Source organism: Belonocnema kinseyi, chromosome 10 (assembly GCF_010883055.1).
Source record: "Belonocnema kinseyi isolate 2016_QV_RU_SX_M_011 chromosome 10, B_treatae_v1, whole genome shotgun sequence".
Classification (NCBI taxonomy): Eukaryota; Metazoa; Arthropoda; class Insecta; order Hymenoptera; family Cynipidae; genus Belonocnema; species Belonocnema kinseyi.
Genome location: NC_046666.1, coordinates 30,582,809 through 30,588,529, shown reverse-complemented (window position 1 = coordinate 30,588,529; position 5,721 = coordinate 30,582,809).

Sequence of the window (5,721 nt, the reverse complement as noted above, 5' to 3'; positions counted from 1 at the left end):
GCAAGGTTTTTTCGATTCTTGAAAGCCTTCCAAACAAATCTACCTAGTCCGTTTTTTTCGGCATGGCCGACCAGCTAAAAGTGGCTTCCAGCTCACCGTGTCAAGGGGTCGGTTTGATTATGAAAGGAAGAGAGAGAGTGCATTTCAGGGATTAAGGATTTATATTGCCTAAATTGGTGTGGGTTAGAATAAAAGTAGCAATCACAAGAATATCTATAATGGCGTGCTCCGCCCCAGTTGATGGTTAAACGAGCAAAGTGGAAGAGCACTTCTGGGATGCTTTACATGATGCAATAAGTACTTTCGATTATCCTAAAAGAATCATTTTACTAGCAGATATAAATGGATCGGTTAACGTCGAACTTCACGATAAAGAAAGGGTGTTAGGTAATTTTGCGGATTCAAGAACAAGCAATAATTGACTTCGCTTTATGGATGGAAAACAAAAAGAGCTAGTAAAATATACAGGTGCCAGGAGGGGTTCTGAATGAAATTCCATACAGGATGTCATTATTAGGAGTGCGTAATAAAAGAATATTTAGTGATTCATGGTGGAATAGTAAAATCCAAGAAGCCACCTAAAAACAGACACAAGCGTATAACAGAAAGTTAAGAATCACAGGCCTAAGTGATGAAAAGAGACATATATTTGAAAGTTATTACAAACAGAAAAAAGTACAACTGCTCGTAAAGGAAGTTGAAGATAAAATCAGAACAGGAGAGAAGGTGAAAATGCAAAAGGATTTTGAAGGGTTCAAGAAACTATTTCATTAATTCACGTAACGTAATATGAAGGAAGGTGGAAGTACAGAGTAAGTAAGTATGAGAAATAGCTAGCGTGAAATGCTATTTGGCACAGAGGAGATAATAGTCCCTTTGAGAAACTCTTTTAAGAAATAATTAAGAGGTTAAACTGTAGGGTACCACAGCTGCAATATAGAACTCGATACGTTACAAAACCTATTTAAGGGAGTCCGTGCTTCAAAAGTTAGGGATATAATTAGGAATTTCAGGAGTGGTAAGGCTGCTGGTATAGGTAGCGTTTACGCTAAAAAGCTTGAAGATGATAGTGACTACATTCTTCAGAGATAATGTGAATTGATAAGTTTATTGACTGAAATTGAAAAAATTCTGGATGAATGCAAAAAGCGATTATCGTGAGAATATAAAAAGGAAAGGACATAAAATGTGTCGGGACAGTGAGGGTACGTGGGTTAGATTTTGCGGGTGACAAGGTTGTTTGGGCCGCGTCAATCGAAGACTTGCAAAGAATGAGAGAATCAAACAAGTTTATGAGTAAGCAAATCTTGATATTCTACCCAAAAAGATGGGAAGCTATATGGAGAGTGAGGTAGGAGTATAAGCAAGGGTAAGAATACTATGGGTAGAGCAGGACCAATTATCATTTATACAAAATATAATGTACGGTAGTGAGACCTGAACATAATTCTATTACGTACAATATAGTTAATCAGGTGACAAAAAGGTATTTTATTTCTGATAAAGATATCGTTGTTTCAACAGACAGATATCACTCTCACGGTAACTAAAAGTTTAGAATCTGTAAATTTTAAAAATTAGGTTTAGCGGTTCAGAATGCTGGTTTACAAATGTTATCTTCAAGTTTAGTTGTATTTTACTGCAGATGTCTACTAGATATTCATTAACTCTAACTGAGGCTGTTCATGAGGGATACCAGATTGATTGTTGAGCAAACAGAATTGAATGAATGATTGAACGCATTTATTAAAAATAATTGAAGAGACTTTTTGAATGAGTCTCAGATTCATAAGATTTGGCGCCGGAGTGACTCTTGGAATGACACCAAAAGACAAATCGTCAAAAAAATACATGAAATATTGATATTTGAAAATAAAAAATGCAGAGGAAAATATTTATTTAGAATGCCCATTTCTTTTACATGAACATTACTTAATCCAAATATGGACTAGTCACTCAGTAAAAAAAGGTGATTATTAATTCAAAGAACCCATTTAATTAAAATGCTGAAATACTTTTGAGGCTGTGAAACTGGATTTAAAAATACTAGGCTCTTTGTTCTCAGGACATCATTTCGTTAAATTAATAATTTTCACATTCATTATGAAGAAATATTTGTTTGCATTAAAAAAAGAATATCACAAAAGAAGTGATTTCTTTGAGTCAGGAAATCACTTTTTGGTCTTTCAACAATATTTATTCAAATAAAATAATAAAATACCTGATTATAGATTTTATGCTTTCACGATGATTCACTTTGATAAAAAGAGATATTTCGGGTTTCAGTCGTGTAAAAAACTACGAACTCTTTGCCGAGGTTTCGTGAACATTGCAGTTCACATCTTCAGGGTTAACCTGAAACTGAGGTATCAGGTCATGATGTTCTTAGGTATACTTTCTGCGATTCCTGTGATTGCCCAGAGCGCCCTACCGTGGGGACTGGTCAAACTTGATTGGCCAATCTAGTCTTTTTTAAAAAATCCGGGAGAACGAAAGCCAAATCGGATTAGTATTATATCCATTGTCCCTATTGACGTTATTAGGGTGTTTTAAAATTTCGATTGCTTCTCTGTGTTTTCTTCGAAATTTGTTGTGTGTTTTTGCAATGACTGTTGTTTCATCAATTAAAATCTTATGTCCTGTTTCGATATGATGTTCAGCTAGTGCTGTTTGCGTGAAATGTTTTAGCCTGACTTTACTTTAATGTTCCTTCATACGTTGGCACACCGCTCTTCCGATTTCTCCAATATAGACTTTGTCACAAGAACAAGGGATTTTACATACTCCTGGATCTTTAAGGGGTGCCTTTTTATCTTTAGGGTTATTTAGTAGTTATTCTATTTTCGCAGGTGGTTTGAATATGGTTTGGATGTTGTGTTTGTTGAGAATTCTTCCTATTTGTTCTGTGACATCTTGGATGTAGGGTAGGGCTGTGGTCATTTCTCTCTCTCTCTCTTTCTTTCGTAGGTTGTGTTGACTTGCTTTTTTGAGTGTGTATTCTTATTGCTTTATAAATTTGTTTGTTTGTGTATTCGTTCTGTATTAGGATTTATTTATTGTTTTGTAATTCCTTTTGTAAGTTATCCTTGTCTGTTTTGGAGACAGCTCTGTATACAAGGGAGTTGATCACCAATTGTTTTTGAGATGGGCGATGGTGTGAGGAGGCATGTAGGTATCTGTTTGTATGCGTGGGTTTTCTGTAAACCTCATGTCCTAATGTGTTATCAGATTTTTTGTAAACTAATACGTCCAAGAAAGGCAATTTTCCGCTTTGTTCTATTTCCATGGTGAACTGGATATTAGGATGTAATTGATTGATAAAATTGAAAAACTTATTTACTTCATCTCGTCCATGTCGCCAGACGACAAATGTGTCATCAACGTAACGAAACCAGAATTCTGGCTTAAGTTTGGCTTGGTTGAAGATTTTAGTTTTTGGATTTTCCATAGACATTGGCTATTCCAGGTGAGATTGGGGATCCTATTGCTACCCCTGAGGTTTGTTCGTAGAATTGGTTATTGAATGATAAGTAATTATCATTGAGACATTGTTTTATCAAAGGTACAAACTCGGAAGAAATGTTTGTGAAAGATTTAATCATATCAATTGTATCCGAGATTGGTACTTTCGTAAAAAGAGATACTGTGTCGAAACTCACTATGATGTCTTGGGGTTGAATGGTCTTTTTGTGGGGTCCTTTTCAAGTTTTTTGTATGTATCGTCAGTTAGAAGGTCCATGATTTTATTGTTATTGGATGTTTTTTGTTGTTATTGGATATTGAATTTATATAGATATTTCGAACGCGTTCAATAATGGAGTTTTTCTTTCTATTTGTAGTGTTTGAATGAACTTTATCAAAAAGATCTCTTTTATTTAAAAATTAGGATGTTCTTTTTTGTTTTCATATTATTTTTTAAGGATAAAACAAAATATCCTGCAAGTCTTCTTTTATATTTTTTAATAATCTGGAGTCCTTTCGCGTAATGTGGAAATTTTTTATTTTTTGCAGATTACTTTCGACAAATAAAAAGAAAATGACAATTTCTATTGAAAAATCGTTAAAAGAAATTTTGTAGGATTTTTTAAAAGCTATAATTTCTTTCAGATATTTTTTCGTATTTTGCGTCGTTTAGTTCAAAATTTGAATGTTCTGGTGTCAAATTTAATTTTGTATTTTCTCATTGAGGGTTTATTTTTTCAGTTGAAGAAGCAACTACTTTATTAAAGGTTTGACTACTTTGTTAAAACTCAACTATTTTCTTGTAAATTTAATTATTTTATCACAAATGTATTTATTTTATATAAGTGTTAGATATTTTTTCTTAAGCTTAAGCTACGTAGACCCGTAAAGTTTCTGGTTTATATAATGGTACCATTTGTATCATTTGTGCATGTCTAAATTTCAACTCACGCAGTTGGAATTGTTCCATATGTTCAAGTATAAAACGTCCAAAAATACGTTTAAAAATACTAAAAAGACGTTCTGTCAAGAGCTAAAAATGTTTTTCAAAAATCTCTATTGTATTACTATACTTACCAATATAATTAATCACAAAATATAAAATTGAAGTATAAACGATCCTCATCTTTTACAATTACAAAACAGTATGGTTAACAATATCAGTAATGTGTATTCTATTGCTTGATTTGCCTAGAAATTGTTACCACATAGATTCGTAGGCCCCTAAGTTCGCCTTTCGAAGATTAAATTTTATATTTAAATATTCTCTTTGTATTTGATAAACTAACTTCAACGAAAAAGACTTTTATTTAAGTTTATTTGAATTATTGTCAATTAATAAAAATTAGTTTATATGTCTTCTAGGTTTTCCTGAGTTTAATGAAAAATTAATAATACTTTGAAAGAAGTGCACTTTTTAATTTGTGAAGCAATATCATAATTTTTCATATTCTTTAAATTTTAGATTTCTACTTGTTTTAAAAAGAAATGTATTATTTCGATTGTTTGAATTTTTTATTAAAGAAATATGAATTCGCAACGAACAATGTAACTCAATTTATTATTATTATTATTATTATTATTATTGAGTAATGGTGTATCTTTAAAATACTGCTTTTACTCTTAACACTACTTAAAGTAATTTCCGTATCTGAAATTTGGAAAACGCAACCTCCAAATTTAAAAAAAAAGTTCTCATTGCATGTCCAAATTTGTCAGTTCCAAGTGACATTATATTTCTGCAAGAAAACTTCCTGCCCGAAAATAAAAATGGTAATTATTTTGTAAATTTTTCTGTTATTAATCCGGATAATTTAGGATTAATTGAAGGAAACGTGAGAAATTGTAAATTGTATTTTCGAATTAAAATTCGATTTTAAAGCATTTAAATGTGTTAAAAATGTTCCAAAGGACGCACCAAAGGACGTACAAAAGCACGTCCTTTTGTACGTACTTCTACACATCTACTTTTTCGAGTTGGTTTAAAATGTACGTGTAAACTTATAGGGGAATGCATAACAGATATTTTGACCGTTTGTCTATTTACTGTTTAAAATTTAAGTATTTCATTTCTTACTGAGAATTCATATTTTTGGTTCAAAATTTGACGGCTTGAATTAAGGTTGAATTATTAGAATTAAAACTCATTTTATTGGCTTAAGAGAAAATTATTTTGTTGAAAATACGTTTGTGCCGCGTTTTAAATTATTTCTCATAACTAAAACTTAAAGAATTCAATTTAATTGAGCGGTCAAAAGC